Below are 26,598 nucleotides of genomic sequence, written 5' to 3'. Positions count from 1 at the left end.
TCAGCCAAGGAGAACCTGGCTCAGGTGCACGGGATCGGGCTCCGGTGAGGAGTACCAGGCTCAGCCGTGGAGGGACCACCAGGCACAAGGCAGCGATGCCTCACCTCCACTTGCTCTGGGTGTGCTGTGGCACCCCTGATGCAATGACATGCCACCAAACCCTGCTGGCGTCCCCATGAGCCCCTGTCACCCTGCATGGCCCTGCCTCACTACCTGCTCCCACTGAGAAGGGGAGAAAGCAGAGGTAGGGATGCTGAAAACTACTCTGTGTCCCACCAAACCCCAGGTGAGCTTTGGAGGAGGAAGTCCCAAGATCCCCCACGCCGCTAGGCTGTCCTGCCCCTGTCCTCACCACTCGGGAAAGTGGTTTGGACCACTGGTCTCCAACCTTCATGGACTCGTGGGTGAGCATGCAGGCAGTCTGGCGAGCCTCATGCTCCACTCTGCTGACATCCCTCCTGCTCAGCCTCCCAAATCCATGAGCAGTGTCCATGGCTGGGGCACAAACCACAGACTGAGCTCTTCCGTCACTGTTTTGGGGACCGACACAGGACAATGCCCACAGGGGCTTCCCAAGCCCAAACCCTAGCTCCAGGTGAGCTGGGAAGCGCTGAGGACCCTGCCTGAGGACCCCCCATGTGTTTCCTCAGCTTGGGGACAGACGCTGATTGCACATGGCCAGGGCTGCCCTGCTGGGGTCACCCACCCAGGGCTTCTGCTGATGACCCCAGTGTCTGTATGGGACACTGCCCTTCTGCTGCACCTCTGGAGGCTCAACCCCCACGCACCCCCCAGTCCCCAGGTACTGCCCAGGATTAAAAAAGAGGCAGAGTAGGCTTTTACTTGGGTACTTTTCGTAGTGATAGGATGAGGAGAAACAGTCTTAAAGTAAAAGAGGAGAGATTTAGATTAGGTGTTTGGAAGAAATTCTTTGCTTATAGTGTGGTGAGGCCCTGGCACAGGGTGCCCAGAGAAGCTGTGGCTGCCCCAGCCCTGGCAGCGTCCAAGGCCAGGCTGGACGGGGCTTGGAGCAACCTGGGCTAGTGGAAGGTGTCCCTGCCCATGGCAGAGGGGTGGAACAACGTTATCTTGAAGGTCCCATCCAACCCAAACCATCCCATGACTTCTGTGACTCTATGAAAAGGGAATCTGGGATGATGTCCTGCCAGAACACAGCAGTGAGGTACCTTCCCCACGGAACAGCACAGGAGCTCAGCTGGGCTAGCAAGGCAGCAGAACATCTCAGGAGGTTTGGCTCCTACCCAAAGGATGGGGCATTGGCTTATCCAGTTTCTCCAAGTCCCTGGTTTTCCTTTGGGATTTCAGTGTCCCACTTCTCAGGCTGACTCAGCCATGATTAGCTGGTGAGCTCTGCTGCTGTGACAGCCCCAGGTCTGCCCTCAGGATATGACATTAGGACACCTCTCCCCCTCCCCCGGGCACACTGGTGCTCAAGGGGGTCTCAGTTCCCTCCCTGACAAGCTCAGGACAGATCAGACAGCATGTCAGAGCCGCTGTGGGCAGCCACACTGAGAGCAAGGGATGAATTCGGGCATATCCACCCAACCAAACTCTTGCATGAGATCCCTGCTGGGGATCTGCGTGATGTGCCAGGGTAGGGCGGTGCTGCAGAGAAGGAGCCAAAGGCTCATGCAGTGCTGAGGGGATGAGCTCTGTGAGGGCCCCGGCTCACCCACCTGCTGAGGACACGGCTGCACACCCAAAGCACCCTGTCTGGTGGGACACAGCAGAGTGGGGATGCCTGTTCTGACCCAGTGAGGAGGGTGCTCAAGGGCAGGACAGCTGGGCAGCAGCCTGAGGCTTCCCAAGGCCAGGGAGAGGGACCCTGGGGATGCTGCAGATGGGAAAGAGTGACAGGACTTGCATGAGAGGGTGAAGAAAGAATGTAGAGGGCTCATCAAAAGAGAACAAGGAGAGATGTCTGACAGCCCTGGGATACGAGGCTGCAGCTCTGGACAAGTTGATCCTGAGACCCTGAACCATTCCTCCCCCTGCCACAGCTCAGTTCGACACGAGCCACTGCTTTGATTACCCTAAACCAGTAAAGGAAAGATGGGTCAGAGTGCAACCTCCCGAAAACCACAGCCCAGAGCAGCCCCTTTCATTGGCCCAACACAGCTGTGGGCACTGGGGGCTTGGGGAAGGGATTTTTATAACAACAGAAGTCTCAGTGGCCACTGACATTTGCCAGATATTGGGGGGCAGAATCAGTGCTCAAAGCCTGTCAGTGAGCATTGCTGTGCCAAGCCTGGCTCTGCACAAGCTGAGCAGATGCAGCCACCAGGACTGATGCTGGGCTGGCTTCCCTGGGAAGGGCCAAGCTGGACTCGGAAGGACCTGGCTCTGCAGCCAGAAGCCAGGCAGAGCAGACGGGATCCTCTATTTAAAGTATGATAACAGGGTCACAGAAACGTCTGCCAGCAAAAGCACTTGGATACCTTGATCTAATTATAGCTGGCATTATCAGGCTGCATTACAATTAGCAAGTCAGTGGCCAGTCTCTATTTCTGGTCTGCAACATGAGGCAGGTCGGTATTCCAAGGAAGAAGGAGAAGGGAAGCAGGGGGAGCGGGACGGAGATACCTCACTGTGTGCTTAAATAAGCAGCACAGCTGCTTCCGAGTGCTGTGGAGAGGCAAGTGTTCTTTGGAGGGTGTTTACATGGAAAGCCAAGGAGAGAAACACAACCCATCCCTCAGCACAGCCCCCCACAGTCATCTGGGGGCAGCTCCTGACCCTGCACCCGCCCGTTCCCCCCCGATGGTGAGGGCTGTCTGCACCCTCCAGGTGAGCTCTGGTCCCACCAGGCCTGTGGGGTCCCGTGCCTTGGAGCAGAACCCTGGCTTTTCATGGAATTGTAAAGGTTGGAAAAGTCCTCTCAGGTCATCAAATCTGACCATTCCCCCAGCACTGCCAAGGCCACCACTAACCCATGTCCCAAGTGACACATCCACACAATTTTTCAATCCTTCCAGAGATGGTGACTCCAGCACTGCCCTGGGGCAGCCTGTTCCAATGCCTGACCACCCTCCCAGTGCCTGAGCACCCTTCCATTTCTTCCAGCAAAGAAAATGTCCTTTATTTATTTCCTTAATTTCTTAATATCCAATCTCTTCTAAGCTATTTAGAAGCCAGATTAAAGCAGCATCCAGGAGGGAGCCCAAGCACATATCCCATTTGAATTCCACAAAGCCCATTCCCATCGGCCTGTCCCGTGTTCAGCACCAGGCCAGTCACTTCAGGAGAGCTGACAGCAGCCAGAGTCCCTGGAAATGGCTGGCATTTTTAGAGCATCTTTTTGTTTTCTTTGAAAACCAGAGTTTTGTCAAACTTAGAGAATTTGATGCAAAGTATATGATGCTAATCCAAGCAGAAGGAACCATCTGATGAGTCCCAAATTAAAATGTTCCTTTGTTTTGGCTTTCAAACATTGCATTTTAATACTAATGCACAATCTGAATGGAAGGTAAATTTGCATGTCCTTCCCCTAAAAATTCTCTCTCAAAACAATAATTTTATTCATTTGCATTTTGACAATAACAACTGTCCCCTCTCTGACCAACATCTGTGCTGTGACAGAGATGCTGGGCACATGTGCCACAGCCTGGTGAGTCATTCTGCACCCCAGCATGCCTGTGCCACTGTGGCGACTGGACCTGCACCACAATCATCTCCCCCCTGAGCAGGCACCTTCCAGCTGGAAACCCATCCCCATGTGGATACAAGCCAGGAGGCGTCCCAAGGGTGGACACAGCAAGGAGGCAGCGGGATGTGCTGCTGAGAGCCCAGGGGTAGGAATGTGGCCTGAAAAGGGGCTGCAGGACTTGGAAGAGATGGGATCCTGCGGACAATGTAAGATGATCAGGAAGTTTCCTCTCTCTCCAGATTGTAAGCAATATTTAGGCTGTGATCTGCACACCTGTCACACTGTCACATTAAGATCCTGGTGTTGCCATTTGGTGCTGTAAAACAGCTGAAAAGAAGAGAAGGGCTTGGGGGTGCTGCTGGCTGAGAGCTGGAGGTGCCCCAGCCGTGAGCACCCAGAGCCCCCCTGTGCTGGGCTGAGCCCCAGTGTGGGCAGCAGGGGATGGGGGGATTCTGCCCCCTCAGGTGAGACCCCACCTGCAGAGCTGCCCCAGCCCTGGGGCCAACAGCAGAGGGACGTGGAGCTGCTGGAGAGAGTCCAGGGGAGGCCATGGAGATGCCCCAAGGGCTGGAGCCCCTCTGCTCTGGAGCCAGGCTGGGAGAGCTGGGGGTGCTCACCTGGAGAGGAGAAGGCTCCAGGGACACCTCAGAGCCCCTTGCAGGGCCTAAAGGGGCTCCAGGAGAGCTGGAGAGGGACTGGGGACAAGGGCTGGAGGGACAGGCCACAGGGAATGGCTTCCCAGTGCCAGAGGGCAGGGCTGGATGGGAGATTGGGAAGGAATTGTTCCCTGGGAGGGTGGGCAGGCCCTGGCACAGGGTGCCCAGAGCAGCTGTGGCTGCCCCTGGACCCCTGGCAGTGTCCAAGGCCAGGCTGGACATTGGGGCTTGGAGCAGCCTGGGCCAGTGGAAGATGTCCCTGCCCATGGCAGGGGTGGAATGGGATGGGCTTTGAGGTCCTTTTCAATGCAAACCATTCCATGACCTTATGATTGTGTGTAAGCAAAGATCTTTTTCTGACTCCCAGCTATGAACCAGATCATTGACAAGGACCATTTCATGACTGGCACATCCCAGCCTGCTTCACCTCCAAAATTAACAGTCTACTTTAAACCCAAAAATCCATCCATATACAGACAACAAATAAATAAAACCTACAAAATAACATGGTCAAAAATTCCTTTCCTTGGGCAAAATCCCCATCATTTTCCTTGTTTTCAAGAATTCTACCATCTCCCTCTGTGCTTGTTTTTAATGAAGATATCTATCACTCCTTCCTGAGCAGCAGGACAGAGATCTTGGGCTCTTCCAAGCGGGCTGTGTGAGCATGATGGATTGTCTGTGTGCCAAGTCAGAGGAACGTGCAGACTTGCTCCTGTCTTGCCAGGAGCCAGGTTTTCAGAATTCCCCTACTACCAATTACCGCTTTTACCCTAATTAAAAAGATACCAGGGAACAGAAAGAAAAGGACAAAATCCAACCAATCTCTTCGTTCGTGTGCAATCAGCAGGGACAGGTGAGGAGGTTCCTGAGGGGCTCAGTCCTCCTGGGACCTTCACCTCCCTCCGCTCACGCCAGCTGAGCCCACCCACGGTGAGTGAGGCAGCACCCTGCCGTGCTGGGCTCCCCGCGTGCCGCCCCGGCCACCCCGGCCTGCAGCCCCCGGCCCGCGCGGGACAGACGCCCCGCGGGATGCGCCCGTGTTTAGTCTGAGCGCAGCCCTGGCGCTGGAGCCGCCTCTTGTTTTCCATGGCCCCGCGTCCCACGCTGCGCACAGGAATGGAAAAGCTTGTTATTCTGGGCTGCCGGGCGGCCGGGCCCGTCCAAGAGCGGGGAGCAGTGATGTGGTTACGCGAGCCGGCCGCAGAGCCTCCATGGCTTCAGCTGCTGGCTGGCACCCATCTGCTCCGGCAGACCACACCGCCTGCCGCCACCGCCGCCATGGGCACGGGCAGGTGACGGGAGCTGGCTGTGTCTGGGCACACTGCTGTGGTGTGTCTCCAGGTGGGCTCGCACGGGCCTAGAGCGAGGGGGAAGGATGGGAGAAGACCTCAGAGGCACCAGGACAGCTGCCCAGAAATGGAGTCCTCAGCACCCCGCTGGCCTCAGTGCTCAGCAACGGCACAAAGCAGGGCCAGGACGTGTCCCTTTGGGTGATGGAGCACTGGAAGAGGCTGCCCAGAGGGGCTGGGGAGTCTCCTTCTCCAGATATATTAAAAACACACCTGGACACCATCCTGTGCAACCTGCTGTAGGTGATGCTGTGATTTAGCAGGGGCTGGGCAAGATGATCTCCAGAGGTGCCTTCCAACCCCAACCACTCCGTGATCCACGACACACCCAGCCTGGCCCATGGCTCTGCTGCCTCTGCAGGATCTGGGTAGTTGGGGGTTCTGGTGACCCCCAAGGACACCCAGTACCTCTGTGTTTCACTCACAAAGTTCCCCAAACTGGTAAAGATCTATCAAAGAAATTAAGACCTATAAAATCCCAGCCTATGGAGGATGTTGGCCAACCAAAGGGAAAAAGAAGAAGGGCAAAATACCACAAGTCTGATTATGAGATGTAACACTGGTGTGCACCAGCACCAGGCAGGAAAAACTCATTGAAGTATTTTAATGGTCAGAAGAACACCACCATAAAACGCCACCGTGTTACCACAGCGCTACCCTGCCCTCTGTGGCTCCTCTCCTACACAGAGTAAGTGATTATTAGGGACAGCTGGGCCCACACCACAAACCCCCCTCCGCTGCCAGCACCTCCTGGTCCCAGGATGGGCTGCAGGAAGATGCAGAGCTGCGGGGGCACCTGTGGAACTTGTGCCCTGGCCCCTGGGTGGATCTGGCTGGGGGCTGGGAGGTGGGGACCCTCCAGGCCGCAGTTCCAGCCACATCTGTCCACACTAAAAAAGAACGTCCCTCTCTGGTTTTCCCTTAGGACTTGTGAGCACGTCAGGAATTAAACCCCAGTCTCCTGGGCTCATTGCACTGGTGCAGGAATCTGCATCTTTTTCTCTTCCCTGCATTCCAGTTCTTCTCAGCTCAGTGAAAACCCCTCCCCACCTTGCCCAAGGCACTTCAGTGTGCACGGGGATGCCGGATGCTGCTTAGCAGCCCTTGAAATAACAGGGCCAGGAGAATGGGAAACGCATCCCTACAGACAAACCATGGCTTCTTCAAACTTCCTCCCCGTCCAAAATTTCCCTTGAAAAGCCATGACAGGGAGTTACAAAGGTCCCTCTTGCAAGAAGAGGAAAAATGCAGGAGAGAAAAGCCCTTGGCGTGCCTCCCCCGCGTCCGGCTCCGGCCCCCGCGGCTGCCACGGAGGTTTGAGGGACTTGAAGGGATTTGCGATGCAATAAAAACATTCCTGCTTGCAAAGCATGAAACCCCAAAAGTTTATGGGAAACCACTGTCTTCGGGATGTCTGCATATCTTCAGGCATCCTGGGAGCTGTAGTTCAAAGAAACCAAGAAAAAAGCAAGCAGCCGATAATGATGGTTTCTGGATGGAGGTTGTGTGACTATTGGCTCCCGCACGAAAGCCTGAATTTCTGGGATGCTGAGCCCAATTGTGCAGCCAAGTGAGAGAAGAGCTCCTTGGCGCCTGGGGCACGAGGGACTCCGGCACCACAGTGGGGGAGAGCGAGAGGCACCCGGGGAAGGGCAACCCAAAAAACCATGTGTCGGTGGCTGGGAAGAGGGATGCACTGCAGCAGAGGCCAAGAGGGATGGGCCAAAGACATCTCCAGGGCTGGGAACCTGGCCGGAGCATGGCCTCGCCTGTGAGCTGAAACCTCCGTGCCTCAGTTTCCCCATTAACTCTTATTATCCCCCTATCCCCAAGTGCTGCAAGGATTGGCCTTTGCTGTTTGAACACCCATGGGGAGCTGAACTCCTCAGAAGCCAGCTGTCCACACTGCACCATTAAATCACCTCCAGGCCCATTTCCTCTGAGCCCATGAAGGACAGCTGTGCCAGCCAGGCTGCTGAAAGGCACTTTATTCCAACACAAGACACTCTTCAGGCAAGAGTCACCTCCCAGCAGGAGAACCAGCAGCACGTGGCACCCTCCAGATGAGGCACTGCCCATCAGCACTCCCACACCTGAAACACCCTGGGGTGCAGGGGCAATGGTGGGGGACAGAGATGTGAGAGGCTGTGTATCATCCTGGACTGAGCGTGGAGTGATGCAGGAGATGCTTTCATTTCCAACCACGGACTCCTGCAGCAAAGACCACAACCTGGGTAAAGCCAGCGCTGGAGACATGAGAAGGTGACCTTCTCACTACCTGCCTTGTATCGTGGGCTTGGGCTTCACAGGCCAGAGCACGAGACTGCCCCGTGGCTGTGCGAGGCCCTCTCTGATGCTGGACACCACCTGCCCACCAAGGCACCATGACACCGAGCGTGGGGACAAACCCACACCAGCACCAGCTGACACAACTGACCCCAGCATGGTGTGCTCTGCTGGCTGCTGCGAGCCTGAAGGCCTCGAGAGTGCTTTCAGACACTTGGAAAGCAAAGATAAACCACAGGAGAGTTTGTCCTTGGAGAAAACCTGTAGCCCTGAAGAACAAAGAAGAGGTGGAGCATTCACACTGGCAATAGCAGCAGGGATGCTACTCCATGGATGCTACTCCATGGATGCTACTCCATGGATGCTACTCCACGGATGCTACTCCACGGATGCTTTTCCATGGATGTTATTCCATGGATGCTACTCCACAGATGCTACTCCATGGATGTTATTCCATGGATGCTACTCCACGAATGCTACTCCACGGATGCTATTCCACAGATGCTACTCCATGGATGCTACTCCACAGATGCTATTCCATGGATGCTACTCCATGGATGCTACTCCACGAATGCTACTCCACGGATGCTATTCCACAGATGCTACTCCATGGATGCTACTCCACAGATGCTATTCCATGGATGCTACTCCATGGATGCTACTCCACGGATGCTATTCCACGGATGCTATTCCATGGATGCTATTTCATGGAATGCTCTCCAGCTGTGGCATCTTCCCGCTCCAGAGCAGAACATGTTGCACGTACTTGCCAAAACCACTTGTTGGTGTCTGCCAAACACTGCCCACGGGGTGAGAACACCACAGGAGGCAGGTCCCCAGGACACAGCACTCTTCACACCTCACTGCCACTCCATCCAGGCTGTCACAGGGCATGGGCTTCCAACTCCTCAGCACCAATCCGGTGTGATGAGGCAGCAGGTGCACAGGCCAGTGCAGCCCAGAGTTGAGTTTCTGGAGGTTCTGCAGAAGGACACCTTGGTTTTGCAGAGCTGAGCCCTCTGCTCTGGAGAAGAGCAGCTGGAATGTTTCTGGGCCAGCTGTGCCTTCACAAGCAGTGGAAAGGGCACCCTGAAATGGTCAAGGCCAGGGCACATAAGCTGAAGACCTACCAAGATTTAGGACATCATGCTGGTGCCTCTTGCTTCCTTTTCCTTGGCTGCCAAACTCACATGGCAATCCTGATCTCCCCTGGAACTAAACCCAGATTGGCTGAAACCACGCCATGGACACAGCCAGTTCCCTTTCCGAGGCTCCCACACGCCAGGAAGCACCCCCAGGCCCTGAGCCGAGCATCTGGGGTGCAATGCCAGCACCTGCTCCACCTCTCCCAAGGCAGGAGCTCTGCACTGTGCTCTTGCAGTGGCTGTCCCTGCTCAATTCAAACCTCACTTTGGAGCCCTTGTTCTGTTCCTTGGAGCTGATAAAACCCAGCTGAGGAAGATGGGGACTTCAGGAGCAGAGCTGACACTCAGAAAACAGGACTACCTCCCAGCCAAGCCCAGCCAAAGCACAGCATGTGCCTCCTACACTCACCTCTTGCATCTCAGGTCTTCTTCTGCACTGCCCAACCCTGACAGGGAATTTGCATTGCACCACGAGCCTCAGCAATGGACATCTTCAAAGCAGAACCCCAGGGAGAGAAGGGAGGAGCAGGAAGCTGCTGTTAGGGGCCATTCCTGAATGGAAAAGCAACCATCTGGGTTCAGAGCACCCCTCAGCAGCTGGAGGAACACACAGGCACTGCCATGGTTTGAGACAGGTTGGCTCAATGCTGCCCAACAGGTACCCTGGGCCTTGTGCAGTCATTTCCCTTTGAATTAACGCCGCTTTTCAGATCTGACTGACAATGCTGATGTCTGTCTATTACACCAGGAGTCGTTCCCAAAGCTCCTGTGTCTTTTTCCAAAAGAGCCAAAGCAGCAAAGGGTTATTAACTGGGGAGACAGCGAGCACAGGGAGGGAACGTGCTGCTCTTTGACAGGAACTGTGCTAATGAACATTATAAAATTAAAGATCAGGAAAACCTCAATGACAACTTCAACCCTAGAAAAGCTGCAGTTCAACCCCAAGGAAATCAGCCAAGAGAGAAGAAAGCTCACTGTGGATTCTGGGTCCACATTCCAAAACCTTCACCTCCAGCACCAGGTTGCTCCATTAAAGCAGAGTCTGACATTAGGCTCATCACAGAGGTATCCCAAGGCCCTCTGCTAGTTCTGGGTATGATTTCAGCCAGCCACCGCCCGATCCTGATGGAAAGCAGTTAGGTGATAGCTGAACCAGGACTTTGCAAGCCACTAAGAGCACCATGTAGCCACAGATGCCTGTCTTTTCTTCCAGCACATTCCTTGAGGATGTGTGGCCCTGGTGTCCTCTCTCTTCACGCCTCCTTGGAGCTGGTTTATCCACAGAGAGGAAGAGGAGCTGCCACACCATGATATTTGTGGCCTTGCAAGTGGCTTTCAGGTTTCCTTGAACGGTTTGCTTGAACACTTGAGTGGTTTTCAGGCTTCGTCTCCTTGGCCACTGCAGGGACTGCTTTTACAGGAGCAAGTCCAATGAAACCCTTCAGCATGTGCTCATGTCCCAGGTAAGGGCAGCCTGTGGAGATCAGTGCCCCAGAAAAACACTTCCCTGGATGTGATGGAGATGCCACCACCAAAGCCCTACCTGAGTGGGACCTCCCAGGGCTGCCTCTCCCCAGGAAAAACAGCAAACCTATACTATCAACCTATACTTTGGGTGTTCAAAAACAAGCACAGCTCACTCTGCTCTACAAAGTAAGAAAAAATCCTGGAAAAAACAGAGCACAAACTGTACCTTCACACAGGCCCCACCAAGCGCCAACCCAGGGTGAGCAGAAGCAGCTGAGCCCAAAGAGAGCCACATTTTCTAGGGAACATTAATGCAGCCCTGGAGCTGGTGGTGACAGGTAAGCCCCGGGCTCTTGGCTGTGCTGGGCTCAGCGGGAGACGGGGCTGGACCCCGGTGGGACGGATGCTCTAAATTAGGAATGAAAACATTGCCCCCCTGCTCAGCAGAAGGGTATGCTCAAAGTGAGCCCTTGTCTGGGACAGCCAGTGGGCCAAGCGAGGCGACAACAACAGCTCTGCCAGAGTCCAAAATACACCCGCAACGTGTTTTGAATTACTTTGTGCTGGGCTTTAAAATATGCTGAAAAATTTCCATCCAGCCTGGCTGTGGAGCTGCAGGAGGACCCTGGGGTTTGTTTCCACGCACGGTGACGCTGACCTGAATTTCTCCCCATGGGTAGTGAAAAGAGAGAGCTCTCGGGGAGGGCAGTGCTGAGAGGAGCAAGGGGACAAGGAGCCACCCAGTGTGCTCTGGCAGTGATTTTGGGTGGGGACTGCTCAGGGTCCGCACCAGCAGCTGTAGGGGGGAGGGATGCTCCTTCCCAGCACAGGGAAGCACCCCATGGACACATCAAGCTGAGTCAAACCACAGAGGGAGATCTGCTCCCTGAGCGTGGCAGTCCAGCCCCCGCCGGCGCTGGAACCTCTTGCTTGCGGCTCAAATCAACGCGGCTCCATTACAAACAAACCTGTGGGAGGGAGAGGCAAAGAAAGAATCCCTCGAGGAATCTGCAAGGCACTGGAGGAGCTAAAAATAACCACCACCAACAAATCAATCTAGAAACAGAAAGCTAAAATCCCTAGTAATAGAGGGTTGCCAGGTGGAGGAGGGAGAAGCCTGGCACCCTGTGCCCTGGCCCTGCCCACCAAGGATCCTGCAGAGAGTAGGGGCACAGGAATGTGGGACTGAGGGGGCATCGCTGCCTCTGACTGCCTCCAACAGACACCAGCTCCCACACAGGGAAGCATGGCATTGTTTCCCCACTTTCTTACCTCTGTGTTTTCAGATTGCCTCTCGAGATGGGCCAGCTGACTCCAAGGAGCCAAGGTGCTCGAGCCAAACTCCTCAATCCCTCCTCCACTCCATTCCAAGCTCCAGAAATGGAGCCAAATCTCATGTCCTTTCCAGTTCTGGTCACCACCTTTCCCACACCCCTCTGGCAAGATCAGTCTGATCTCAGGACTCATCTATGTATCTACCAGTGCTATTTTCCCCCTTCCAGACCCCTCCAAGGATGCATATCCCAATCCAGGCCTTCCACCCCTGAACATGTGCCATCACAGACAGAGTGGGGGCCACAGTGATCTCACAGCTGTAAGGTAACAGGAACACTCTTGGAAAGTGGATAAAAGGCTCTGGATGGCAACTCAGTTGCAATGTGAAATTCCAATGTGAATTGTAGGACTTCACAAGACCAGAAGAATGAGGCCTGGATGTGGCTATGGTAAATCAGCAGGGTGGAAGAGCCCTGGGTTTGTTCACCAGGCACACAAGAGAATTCCCAGCCCACTGGAAGGTCGCAGCACACGGGCAGAGACCTGCTCCTGTCCTCCACGTCCCCAAGGCCAGCAGGGAAGAATGCATCCCAAAGGGGATTGGGAGAGCCCCCATGCTCGTGCCATCCCACCCCCCCATGCTGCCGTCTACAGCGGGGTGACGTCCCCAGCCAAGCAGAGATGTGCCGTGGAGGGCTGCACCCACCCATGGTCCGGGACAACATCCTCGGTCTGTCCCCACCCCAGCCATGGCACAGCCCCTGGATCCGACGGGCAGAGCCGGAGGGACACGAGGCAAGGACAGGCCACCCAGGAGCAGGGACAGGAGCAGGGGAGGCGGTAATTCGATGTCCTGCCCTCGCCTCCCCAGCCCGGCTCAGCTCGGGTGACGAACGCCGCAGGAAGGGGATGCTGCTCTCCTGACACCGCACACGCCGCTAATCCCGCGGCTTTATCTGTCACTTCCCCATCCTGCCCGGCTCCCGGGCGCTCCGCCGAGCCCCGCTCCCTGCCTGCCTCCCGGCTGCCCCATCCCAGCTCCCTGCTCCCTCGTTTGCGACAAAAAACCCTAGGAGGGGCAAAAGGGTGTTGACAGGGTGTTTGTTAATCAAACGAGCTGGGGATGAGCGGGAGCCTCATCCATCAGGCAGTGCTCCCAGCTCTCCTGCCGGAAAGGTAATTCCCAGGACCGGAGCGGGGCACGGGGGGTGGATGCCAACACAGGGCACCCCTGCGAGGGCAAGGAGCTATGGAAGCACAGGGCCGAAGTTCCCAGTGGCCACCAGCCCCTGCCCTCCCGGGTGCCTCCCTGCCCCACTGCTCCCTGCAGGGACCCTCACATCCCTCACGTCCCCAGCCTCCAGGGACCAGCAGCTCACCCTGACATTCCCATCCAGCACCTCCTCTCTGGCTGTGGAGCAAGAGCCCTGGACATGCCTGGAGGGACCTACCCAGGGACACAGACCCCAGCCCGGGGGTCCCCATGGCACTGCCCACCCGGGCCAGAGCCAGCTCTCTGCCCAGGAGCCCCCGAGGCAGATAACCTGCACTGTGCAAGTGCTGGGGCATGCAGCTCGGCAATAGCCCAGCTCTCCAGCTCAGGAATGTCCAAATAAATACAGAAATACATAAAAAGGCCATAAATAAGGTTGCCTGAGATGGCTGTTTGTCTCCCGCCTGGCCAGGACCCCCGCTCCCCCGCTGCTGTTTGCCTTGGCAGATGACAGCTGGGTAATTTGTTTCCATTGCAATGAAGTCCCAATTAACTGGAATAAACTTTTTACACTAAGTGTGTTTGTTTAACAAACTGGCTCTTTCAGAGCCTCACCGAGACCTGATTGATGCATTTGAGGGGAGTGGAAACACGCTGGGTGCTTGGACATTAAAGCTGCAGTGTCTGAGCAGGCTGGGGCTGAAAGGGCTCTCTCTGTGTTTGGGAAATCAAAACTGACACCTCTGATGTCTGGACTGGGACAGGGATTTCAGCGTGGCCTTTGTGTACAAATATTGACAGTTTCTCATTCGCTGTGGCTGACAGCCCCTCCGGTGTCCCCGCGGGGCAGGACATCCCCCAGGGCCAGGCTCTGCTGGGAGAAGGTGGGGTCCATCATGCTGCAAGGATGCACCTTGTGCCTCCTAGGGACAGCCCGGGGGCTCCAGCCAGCCAACAAAATCCCAAGGAAAGGTGGGACTGGCTCCACAGGACACTCTCAACGAAGCAGAACCAATGTCTTCAGCAGCAGCCACGCTCCTCCTCCCAGCCTTCAGAGGTCACCTTCATGGCTCATGAAGCCATTGATTTACAGCAGCAAGGCCAAGATGGTGAGAAACCAGTCTGAGATGGCGAGAAACCAGTCTGAGATGGCTAGAAACCAGTCTGAGGTGTCTAGAAACTGGCTGGGAGCCTGAGTCTGGTTTCTGGTTCACACCACAGTTTTCAGCAACACTCTCCAGCTGAGGGGAGGTGAGAGAACAGAGAAACCTGAGCCCAGAAGAAGAGTCCTCCTCATCCTCAGAACCCTTCTGTTGGGATGGAAATGGCAAAGCCAAGTGGACAAATTGCACAGTAGGGATCTGGCACAAGTGGGACCCGAGGCAGGCAGAGGAGACACTGTGTGCAGCACAGGGGACAGCAGCTCTTGTGCTGTGCCTCCTCCAGGAACATCACTGCTGGGAGCACCCTCAGGACCAGCAGCACTAAGCCCCCACATCTGCCAGACGGTGGCCCAAGATCCAGAGGGACAAAAGGGGGACACCGTGGGGAAAAGATGCCCCAAGCATCCCTGGCAGTGGTGCCAAAGGCAGGCACCGAGCACCACTGCTGGCTCTGGTGGGATGTCCCACGAGGAGGGAAAAGCCACGGCACAGCCTCACGGCAGAGCCCACGGCAGGACCAGCCCCACGCTGGAGCTGTGTTCCAGCTGCCTGGTGAGACACTGCATGAGTAATAAGCACTTCTGGAAAACAAAGCACTTCTGCCATCCGAGCGGACAATGAGTGCAGCTGAGCTTTCTCTCCCTGGGCGCTTTTTTTTTCCTACCTCAAACTGCAAAGGAAAACCTCCAACAGACCCTGCTTGAGAACTGTCAGCTCCAGAGGTGTTCTTGAAGCATTCATTGGGAAGGCTTTTCTATTTCACATCTAAAAATGGGAATTTGCAGGTCCTAGAGTTCCTTTCATCTGCTTCTCCAGCCCATTTCCTCGAAGCACGGCACGCATTTCCATTTACTGTGGGACAAGGTGGTGTTTTCCTGTGGCTGGGGGTTGAGCTGATCTCCCACAATCCCTCAGTAAAATGCCCCAAAGTCTGTCTGAAGTCAGCCTGCCTGGGCTGTCCACAGCTTGATTCAGTCAAGTCTTTAATTTAGGTGTAAATACGGTTATTCATTGTTCCAGGCCCTGGCACAGGGTGCCCAGAGCAGCTGGGGCTGCCCCTGGATCCCTGGCAGTGCCCGAGGCCAGGTTGAACAGGGCTTGGAGCAGCCTGGGACAGTGGAAGGTGTCCCTGCCCATGGCAGGGGTGGCACTGGATGAGCTTTAAGGCTCCTTCCAACCCAAACCATTCTGGGATTCCATGATTCTTCAGCGATGATTATGAGCTCATCCTACGTTCAGGATGTGCTGAAGCCACCAGTGGCAGCACTGATGGCAGAGCTCTGCACTGTCTGCCCAGGCTCCCTGTGCAGTCCAGGGGGAGAGAAGGATTAATTTCCCCATAAATTAGTTGGAATGCTGGTCGTGGCGCCCTTTCACATGATGTCCTAAGCCTGAAGAGACAAGTGAGCACCCTCACCCTCATCCCTTCCCAGGGCACAGCCACCACACTACCCTAAATCCTGTGTGTGTCAATGCCAGAAACCTGTAGGAAAGTTGAAATCCTTGGATCACCCCTCCACGCACACGGCTTTGTCAGGATGCAGGAAAGACAGCGCGTTTTCCTCCTTTAACACCCTCAGTCACACTTTTCCCTGTGCAAATTAGCACCATCTCCACATCTCCCCACAGCCTGCCCAGCACAGCCCAATCCTGCCTGATTATCCCTCCCAGGGAAAGAGGAGCTCCCGGAGATCCGGCTGATTGCTCGCAGGACCTGGGGCTGCCCCATCCCTGGAAGCGTTCAAAGAATGGGGCTTGGAGATAGCTGGGATAGGGGAAGGTGTCCCTGCCCACAGCAGGGGTAGAACCAGATGATCTTTAAGGTCCCCTCCAGCCCAAAGCCTTGTGGGATTCTCTGGTTCCGTGGCCCAGCTGTCGATCTGGCACTGCAGGTGGGAGCACGGAGAGAAAATATCACAACAGCATTTGAATAAAAACCCAGATTAATCCGTGGCTGTTCCAAGAAACCGTACCAGAGCCCTGCTCGTGCTGTGCTGAGGGGCAAAGCTCTTGGGATGAGGTAGCGAGGTGGAGAAAGCAGAATGAGGAACGGGAAATTTTCCCTCGTGAGCAGAAATTGAAGGCACTCAACACTCCTGGAACTGCTCCGCTGCTCTACGTGATCAGCAGTGCCTGCGTGGGAGGGTGGCGGGGAGTGAAGAGGAGGGCACTGCACACTCACAATACACACCATTATACGTTTTCCTTTGGAATTACAGATCTTTTAGCAGTCAGTGCTTGAATAAAGACATATTTACCTTCTCACCCAGGACTGGGACGAGGCACAGCACATCGTACCTGAGCCAGCTGCAGGAGCTCGGCCTTCAATGCATGTTCCCAATGGATAAGAAATAATGTGCTAGCAGGGATTTGGGTCTCTGAGCTGCACACTGGGAGACTCACAGAGCCAGCAGGAAAATCATGGGATCACAGAAGGGTCTGGGTTCCACCTAGCTCCAACCTCCTGCCATGGAGCGCAGAATAGAGTGGTCGATACAAATGAAAAATTACAATAGATAGGAAAATCATTAGGGAAACTAAAGAAGGGAAAAATGCATGGGTGGATATGGAAAATCTGCAGTGGGAGCCAAACAAGGGTCTGGTTTTAAGGAACACCGGGGCCACTGTAAAGCAGGGTCTGTAGGACTGCTCGAACGGTGCAGAAAAGGAAAACAGTCCATATTTATTCTGTGTTTGGGAAAAAAATGTGAGTAAACGAATTCCTAGGAGAGATGAAGTTCTCCTAAATCATTAGCATCCATGCTTACATCGAATGTGGCCAAACAGCACCAACCAGCACCAATAGCTCAGCCAACACGTACCCAAAAGCTGGAGAGAGGTTTTTGGGCTTTGCTGCTTGTTTTGAGCAAAGTTCAGGCTGCCACATCCAGATGGAAACGGCTCCTTCCCCCCAACATTGCCACCCGGCAGAAAGGGTGACCTAGTTACCAACCAAGCGGTCAGCCTGATCTAGGGCCCAGAAGGCAGGGCTCATCTGGAATTGAATTAAGAAATAATTAAAGGATGTAAGTTCTAATTAAAGTCAGTCGGTGTGTCGTGGTGGAAGAGATCTTGTCAAATGAGCCTGATGTCACCCTGTAATGAACACTCGCTTCCAGGAACGGGCCCTGCGCACGTCCTGGCTGCGCAGGCAGAGCTCTCAGTGCTCCCTGATGCTCTGATTTCAGGAGATGGGGCTGTGCAGCCCCAATCAAGCACTTTAAATAGATTTAGAGCCGGCTGACAGGTCTCACACAGGAGGTGTCAATGGGGAATCGTTAGCGAGGCTCCATGGGGAACACGCCAGTCGATACTTTCATCGATGATCGCCATGAAAATAAAAAATCCTCACTCAAAAAATTAGCGGATGACAGGAAGATTGATGTAATGGTAAATATTGATGAGGAGAGAGGGAAATGTGGGCTGCCTGGTAATGCTGAGCCCATTCAAACACTGTACATGATAATGCAGCCCAGCATGGGATGATGCAGCTCTGGAGAGGGATTTCAGGCCGTATTTCTGAACAGGAACTGGAGCCCAGACAAGAGGGAGCCTCCAGGAAGGGTCAGGGGTCACCACGGGTGAGCAGCCCAGCACAAGGCTCTAATGTGATGCTGTGATGAAAAAAGCTGATGCAGTTCTTGGGGGAGAGCAGGAGAGCGGCACGTACTGCACTGCTGGGACTGCCACCGCCACTCCTGCAATTAAGGTGTCCACGTTTAAGGGGGACACTAAAACAGCAGAGCCTGGAGGGATGAGTCACAAAATTGATCTGAGGGCTGGAGAAAATATCGTGCTGCAAAAGATTTGAGCTATATTGAGTTTATTGATAAAAATCTGCCACCCACCAAAAACCAGAGTGGTGCCAACTGCTTTTATCAGTGAGGTGTGCCAGGAGGCAGGGACTTGGAAGCGGAGCCCAGCAAATTCTACTGAGTTTTGGGTCAGGATTAGATACATCTCAGGAGTGCTCAGAGAATTACATAACTCTCAGAAGGCAACCAAAACCTCTCCAGGAGCTTGTGGGCAATTTATATCCCTGCAGCACATCCGAGGCCAAAGGAGTGATCCAATAGACCTGAATCCCAGCAGACAGCTGGAGCTCCAGGGCTGACTCCTGCCATGCACCAGGATGAAGGCTCAGGAGGGGTGTTTAATGGCTTTAAACTGACAGAGAGCAGGTTTGGAGTAAATGCTAGGAAGGAATTGTTCCCTGGGAGGGTGGGCAGGCCCTGGCACAGGGTGCCCAGAGCAGCTGGGGCTGCCCCTGGATCCCTGGCAGTGTCCAAGGCCAGGCTGGACAGGGCTTGGAGCAAGCTGGGATAGTGGAAGGTGTCCCTGCCCATGGCAGGGGTGGGACTGGGTGAGTTTTCAGGTTCCTTCCAACCCAAACCATTCTGGGGTTCCATGAGAGAGTCCCGGCCTTGGAGCAATGAGGAGCTGGGGTGGCACCGAGCTCCTCAAAGACGAAGTTCCGAGCTACAAGTCCAGCTACCTCTGAGGAGTCCCCATCGAGTCTTGTGCCAGAAGCAAAGCATGAGGGAAAGGCTCCCTCTGTCCTGGAGAGAGCCCAGCAGGGATTGCTGGCTGAGCAGCTCAGGAAACTCCTCTCCCCACGTCCCCCTTTTCTACCCGGTGTGTTTGGGACCGATGGCTGTGGGTGGGAGCGGCACCTCCCATGGCTGAAGCATCTCTGTGTTGACTCACTGCAGCAAACATTTTGCTCTCTTGCTTAGGGGAGAATGCAGGCTTGGTGATTTGTTAAAAAATGCCCATCTTCCTACGCTCGATTCCCTTTCCATGATTAATGCCAGGCGCCGCAATCGTGGCAGGGCTGCAGCTGGTGCTTAGGTGGCTCCTGTGCCAGCCTGAGAGCTGAGCTGGCAGCATCGTCCTCCCAGCACCAGAGGGGAAGGCAGCCCTGGGCTCAGACCAGCAGGGCAGGCAGATGCCACCCCAATGTCCCCACCAGTGGCCCGGGGAGCCCCAGTGCCCACTCTGCTCCCTGCTTCTGGAAAAAGCAGCAAGGAGAGGGACCCCATGGTGAGCAAGGAGCCTTGTGCTGCCCAGAGGCACCGCAGGGGGACAAGGGCTGAGCCCCAATCCCTGCTGGCATTTCACGGGGACAGAATGCCCTCAGTGCTGCGGGGAAGTGCACAGTGCAGGGAACACACACCCTCCAGCCGGGACAACAGGAAGCACGACAGAAAGACTTCGAGCCCTTGGGTGGCAGTGCTGCAGACAGGGAACCAGGGCCAGGCAGGTTTTCAATTGGACTGGAACTGAAATTACAGGGGGCACAAAATCCAACCCTGCTTTGGTATAAAGAAAGGGGCTGGGGGGATCAGGGAAAAAAGCCCTGCAAGTTTCTATGACAACTGGCACAGTAAGAGCCTACACTGCAACCTCGCTTAACACGTTACAAGCTGCAGAGAAGCAATGAAACCCCAAACTTTATTTTATCCCAGGTGTAGGAGGGCCATTCCCAGGGGAGAGCGGGCACAGGGCCTGGGGTTGGTCCAGTGGTCCCGTGGCCTGTGCACCCAGTGCAGGGTGAATAGTTCAGCCAGCCCCAACAACTCCTCCTGCTGTCCCTTGGGCTCCAGGGACCACTAAGACCAAATCCTTGTCCAAACCTTTCTTGGGCCAAGGTACTTAATTCTGGTTATCAGGGGTCCTGATGCCATCCAGGGCATCTGTGTCCTGAAAAACCATGGATCCAGAACAGTTTGGGTTGGAAGGGACATTAAAGCCCATCTCGTTTCAGCACCCTGCCATGGGCAGGGACATCTTCCACTGGCCCAGGCTGCTCCAAGCCCCGAAGTCCAGCCTGGCCTTGGGCACTGCCAGGGATCCAGGGGCAGCCACAGCTGCTCTGGGCACCCTGTGCCAGGGCGTGCCCACCCTCCCAGGGAACAATTCCTTCCCAATACCCATCTAAATCTCTCCTCTTTTACTTTAGAACCATTCCCCTTTGTCCTATCACTGTCTGTCCTTGTAGAAAAGTCACTCTCCCTTTCTTTAATAAGCTCCTTTAAGTACTGGAAGGCTGAAATGAAGTGTCCCTGGAGCCTTTTCTTCTCCAGGCTGAACACCCCCAGCTCTCCCAGGCTGGCTCCAGAGCAGAGGGCCCAGCCCTTAAAGCATCTTTGTGGCCTCCTCTGGACCCGTTGTGTGCAGACCCTCCCACCATGATCTTCACAGGATCATGCCTGGGTGAGCACTCCCACCCAAGGGGCCATAAAAGAGAAAACGGGTGAGAGCCGTGTTCATCCTGACCTGACCAAAGCACGGCCTTCAGCAGGACCTGCCGGGCACACAGCGGGGCTGCCCTGGGGAGGGGACAGGAGCAGCACGGCCAGGCCTTCCACAGGGGCCCTGCTCCCTTCCCCGGGTACAAACTGGTACCAGTTTCCAGCTTCCCAAGCAAACAGCAGTGTCAGCCTGGGCAGGGAGCCCAGAGGCCACAGTGCAAACCAGCAGGGTGATGGCTCCTCCACGCCTGGGCTCCCGTTGGAGCCCTGCCAGCACCGCTCCTCCTCGGGGCTGTGTCCCATTCCCTACAGCCCAGAGGAACAGCCTGGACCTGGCTGTTCTGAGCTGAGCTCCTGCACCCACTGCAAAGGTCCAGAGCAACCCTCTGCCATGCCATGAGATACCCCCAGTTCATTCCCACCTCTGCCAATCCCCAGCTCCCCGCTACTTCCCACTGCTCATTCCTGCTTCCCCTAACTCCCAGCTCCCAGGCTGCTCTGGGTCAGCTCTGCTCTCCATTCCCAGACTGGCATTTTTTGAATGACTCCATTTCTCCAAAGTGCCTTTCCAGGATTCCCTTCCTTCCTCTGCCCTCCAAGAGGATTAAAGCCTCTCCACCTGCCTGGAGCTAAGACTGAATCCACTGGCCAAACTCCAGGGGAAATATTTGATACATTTGCTGTACAGTTTCAGTGGCTCAGCCCCACTGCCAGGATACCTCAACCAGCACCAGCATCTTCTTTAATTACGTTGTGTGTAAAGGAGATCACTCCTCGACTCTCCGGATATCCGCCTTAGCCAGGACTTGGGGTTGGAAGCGAGGAGCCCGTGTTCATGATCCCTTCTGGAGGGCTACACTCCCCTTCAGCTTCCAACCTGCACCTGCCCGAGGAGCACCCACCCCACAGACCTCAACACTTCTCTTCCACCACCCACGGCTCTGCCATCCCACTGCCACCAGAGATGTTGGTGATGGTGCTTCATCCTTTCCTACAACCAAACCTGGGAGCACTCTCCAAACTCGTGTAGGTGGCTCTGGGACAGTTTCTTGCAGCATTGAGTATCCCAGTGAGTATCCTTCAGTATGGAGAGGTGGTCTTGGCATTGCTTCTCCTACCCCACAGCTCCCTGGTGTCACTGGCACCATCTCTTCCTCCGCACTTCCCATGTGCGTCCTCCTCCCTCTGCTCAGCACTTGGAACCTGAGCTCCCAGCTGAACAACTCCCAGCCACCACAGAAGTCAAACGCAGCCTGTATGTGTGTGATTATCACCATTACCACAGCAATAATGTCTGAGGGAAGGAGGTACTGAAATGAAAACCTGGCTTAGGAACACATTGTGCTTATTGTGATGGTCCTTAATGCTTCCAAAATGTAAATACTGATTTCTAGAGCCTTAAAGCCACCAGCGTTTTACGAGATAATGATTCAGCAAGGAAACACTTTCATCTAAGTGCTGGCATGGCAAGATTGGAGTCTGGGAGATTAAACGTTCTGTTGTAAGGGCCAGGTGACAAAGAATTAGCTGTGGAGACAGCTCTGTGTAATGACTGCGAGGCAAAGCAAACTGCTGCTTTCTGGGAGGTGGTTTCAAAGGTTCCTCGCGTGTTTGCACATCTGAGGCTGGAGGACAGAGGGCAGGGGCAGCCTTTAATCCGAGATGGAGACAGAGCCACGAGGTGCCTGCCCGAAAGGGCTGTGGGATGCTGCTGCTGCAGGATTGGGCTCCGAGACAGCCGGTCTCTTCTGCACAGCCACACCATCCCCAGGGACAGCAGGAGTGGATCAATGAAGAGCATTTTGTGTCACTACAGCTGTGTCTCTCCTGACACCTCAAAGTGCCTGGCAGATATTCCCTGCTCCCGAGTGACGGCTCCCTGACAGCTGAGCATTGCCCTCGGCACTGGAGGCGGCGTGGGGGGATGAGGGCAGCTCCCACAGCAGTGACACCTTATTAAGCCCAGGTATTTCAGTCTGCATTTGCTAGGGGGTTTATGGGTGTCATCACTACCAGCATTTCTTTCTGCTTTAAAGAAAATCAGTTCCTGACACTGAAGAGCAAATATGTGCCTGGGGCAATTAGCAAACACACCGGACAACCTCAGTTCCTGTCAAGACACTTCCACCCAGCCCTGCCAGGAGACTTATTACCTCCTGTCCCAGGAAAGCCTATTCCTGTCTCTGAGCACAGTGTCCTTGTCCCTGGGTCCTCAGGCAGTGGCTCCCTGCTCAGGAAATTGCCTTGACAGAGAAGTCAGGACCCTGTGTTAGAAGTCTGGAAGGACCTGTGGCAGCCTGGATATTCTGGCAGCATTACAGCACTTCCAAAAGTGGGGGGACAAAGGAGTGAGCGGCTCTGGGGCTGGACTGATACACCCCATGTTTCTTCCCCAGTCTCTACAAACTCTGGTCAGATCCCCGGCAGAGCAGGGCTGCAGCCCAGGTTGCAGTGGGGGAGGCACATGCCCAGGCTGCATCAGATGGGAGTTATTAGGTCAGGATAAACCATTCTGACATCTGAACACACTGTTTTGGAAGCACAGGAAGGCACCTGTACCTGTTCACGTGGGACAGCCGGAGCAGCCGGTGCAGGTGAGGATACCTGTGCAGATGTTGACTCACAGCTGGACCTGTGGCCATTCCCAACACGCCAGGTTCCTCTCTCAGGTATTTCAGCTATGGGAACTCTTTATGTGCCTGTGCTGGTTCTTCCTTGGCTGGTCTCTACCCCTGTCAGTTCTCAATGGATGTAACTTTTCTTAAGATGAACGCTTCAGCGTTCTCGACTCACGCTGCAATCTTCCATTTACCGTGGGAAGAGGGAACGCTACCTCCCAGACTGAAAACCAGGAGACTCAGCTCTTGCAGGAATATCCACAAGCACCACCACTGAAGCCCTTGGAAGCAGAAGGGCTTCCCCCAGAGCGGGCAGCAGCAGCGTTTCAGCTCCAGTAGCTCCATTCCAGGCACCTCTGACTTCTCACAGCAGAGATCCACCTTCCCTACACCTCCCTGTGTGCTTTCCACTGCATATTGGGGCAACCCAGCGGGAGATCTGTACCTCAAAACCTCATGGATGGACTGGCAGGAGGGGAAGGGCCAACAGAGGCTGATGGGCAAGGGTGGACACATCTCCATGCCCCTGATCAGCACTGGGATATTCCAACAGCTCAGGAAACACCCAACTGATGGGAACTGTGGGGTGAGGACAGCATTTCCATTTCTGAAGGGAAGAGGCAACAAAGGAAGGAAAGGAGTCACTCTGGGAGACACAAGGAAATTCAGCAGATGCAGTATCTGATGTCCACTGAGGAGGAGGGCACCTGATTAGAGAAAGCTGAACGTGGCAGGAACGGAGCAGGAGTCACTGCCAGCACGAGCAGTGACAAAACTCGCTGCTGAGATTTCTGGCGTGTGTGTCTCCTTTTTCTGCTTTCAGGACCAACTGAAACTGAATTGCTGTGGGAGAGCCCTGACACAAGAGCAGGGTGGCTCTGACCCTGCTCCCACAGCTCAGGGCTTTGGTGGCAGGTGAGCCAATGCCTCAGAAGCCAGAAAAGGAAAAGCAGAAGCATAGTCGAGTTTGCTCTGGCACATGGGAGCTGCAGGACCAGCTACACACTGCCAGACTTCTCTCAGCTCACCAGCCTCACTGCACAGATGTGTCCAGGAACCACCACAGCTCGGCTCAGCTCTGGCAACCAGCTGCTTCCCACGCTCTGGCTGCTCGCCACAGCCTTGCCCAGGGCTCAGAGAATTGTGAATCTGGGCTGTAGAGCTGCTGCTGAAGAGCTGAGCTGTCTCAAGTCCTTGGCGGGGCCACCAGACCGCTGGCATCTTCCAGCATCCTTTCTCTGCTGAGGAAGACCAGCTCCAGCCCTGCCAGAAACTGAAGGGCTCCATAGAGAGCACCTGGTCCAGCCCTGCAGACGGGTTGCAACAGACACAGTGTGGCATCAGCTGGTGGATCAAAAAGCCAGATGGGATGGGGGCAGTGCTACCAGGCCACATCATGGCCACAAACTGACCCATCCCAAGCCCAAAACAGCCACTGAGGAGCAGAAACGGGCTGGGTGTTAACCAAGGTCACAGTGGTATGATCAGCCAAGGCACAGCTGCTGGGCCAGACCACGGAGGGGCCATGGGCTTGTGGCACAGAGAAACAAACACCCGTAAAACATCCTGTGTCTGCAGGAGCTCTGCACCAGCACCCCCCACTCTGACCCAGCAGCTCCACACCTTCAGCGAGATGGGAAGCCCATGTTCTCCCACTCAAGGTAGAGAAACATTCCTCATTTCTCAGAGGAGATGAGTTATAAATGCAGCACCACAAACTGTTGCTACCAACCGCCAAAACCACAGGAAATGGCAGGAAATCTGAACAGTAAGAGCTCTTTACATATTTCCTCCAAATCTCCTACTTCAAGCCTCCCCAAAGCTTCAGCTGGAACAGAGACATGGGAGATGTTTCAATGTGTTCTAAACCTGCTTGTCAAAACACAGACTCCTCACAAGCACAGCACTAGAGTCGGGAGCACCGAAATCTTGGACAGCTGCTGGGAGAGGTCACAAAAGCACAGCCATGAGTTCTTTGCCAAACGTGCGCTCGTGTTGTTGTGGCACCTGCGGTGACTCCATAACCTCCTGTGATATTCCTCTGATCTCCCAGAAAGCCGGGTGGGATTACCCAGCCTGGGAAATGGCTCTGGCTGTATTTCCAGAAGTCTTTCTCTGCCTGCGGTCTTGGGAAGCTGATGAGCCGCACTGCCTTCGGGTGAGCAGGCAGAGGAGCTCCCCAAATCAGGCTTTCAGTATGGACCTAGAAACCAGCACTGAGTTTTAAAAGCTCTTGGTGGCATAAAGTGGAGTCAGGAGATAACTGAAGAACATCCCATAGCTCCATTCTGGGCACCTCTGATTTCCCACAGCAGAGATCCACCTTCCCTACACCTCCCTGTGTGCTTTCCACTGCATATTGGGGCAACCCAGTGGGAGATCTGTACCTCAAACCTCATGGATGGACTGGCAGGAGGGGAAGGGCTGTCAGAGGAACACACACACACTCCACACTTGCTCTCCCACCACAGACAGCGAGCAGGCAGTTCCATACAGCATTCCCTGGCACAGCCTGCCACCCCTGGACATGCTCCCTCCAAGGCCAAGCCTAACTTGGACCAAGGATGCTGCCACGGTGCTGGCACTTCTGGGATGTAGCGCTGCAGGAATGCTTGGGAAAGCAGCAAAGAGTGAGCAAGAGCAGAAGGACAGTGAGCTTCGGAGGAGAAATTTCCTCAACCCAATTCCTTCTGAATTTTCCAAAGCCATGCTCCCCTGATAGTCCTGCCCATCAGAGCACTGTCCCACAACTTCGAATCCACCTATTTTTTTTTTCCCAGAATAAAGGTCATAACCTGAAGGCCTTCACTTCCTCAAGCAAAGCAGGAGCAACACAAGGTCCCACAGGTGATGTGCTCAGCAGCACAACACGTAATTCAGTGCCAGGGCACAACCCAGCCTCTCAGGAGGGCTTTTAACAGAGTGTGCCATTATCCAAATGATGATGGGAACAAACCTGTCCTTCCAGCAAGCACAACCTTCTTGCCTGGAAGGTGCCGTGCTGTGGCGAGGTTCTGTTACCTACCCCGCACGCCGAGTAACCAGCTGCCTGTGTTGGTGGAGTGGTTTGCAGTAACTTTTGCATGTCCATGGCTCTAAAAAACCCCTTGGCCTCCTCTCCCCCTGCAGCTGACAGTGCTGTACCAAACACAGCGGGTGGAAGACAACAGGCACCACCGTCAATACACGGCTGGGGGAGACGCGCTCCGAGATCAGCCCGTGTGACACACAGCGGAACCCTTCGATCCTCCAAAGCAGCTCAGCTGTGCAAACCAGGAGCAGAGGGAGCCAGAGGTGGGAAAGGTCACCCGTGTGCCCCCCGCTCCCAGCTCTGTCCCCCAGGCTCAGTCAAGCTGTCACGGCTGCTTCTGACCTGATGGAAGGATTTGCATATGCCCCGAAGCCAGGATGACTGACAGCCCTTCCACTGTTATCCTCACTTGTGTAATTGCAGCAGCTATTCTTGTACACTGAAGTGTCTAATCTTAGCAAGCCATGGAGC

At 54.9% G+C, this 26,598-nt stretch overlaps 1 protein-coding gene across 9 annotated transcripts in view; it reads right to left on the bottom strand.

Moving 5' to 3' along the window:
* The window catches only part of LOC116451916 (ankyrin repeat and fibronectin type-III domain-containing protein 1-like), a 246,714-nt gene that overhangs the window by 48,225 nt on the left and 171,891 nt on the right, over positions 1-26,598 (bottom strand). The window lies entirely within an intron of this gene.

This window comes from Corvus moneduloides, chromosome 16, assembly GCF_009650955.1.
Source record: "Corvus moneduloides isolate bCorMon1 chromosome 16, bCorMon1.pri, whole genome shotgun sequence".
Classification (NCBI taxonomy): domain Eukaryota; kingdom Metazoa; phylum Chordata; class Aves; order Passeriformes; family Corvidae; genus Corvus; species Corvus moneduloides.
Note: the sequence above shows the minus strand (reverse complement) of the source record. Positions and strands in the feature narration are given on the sequence as shown.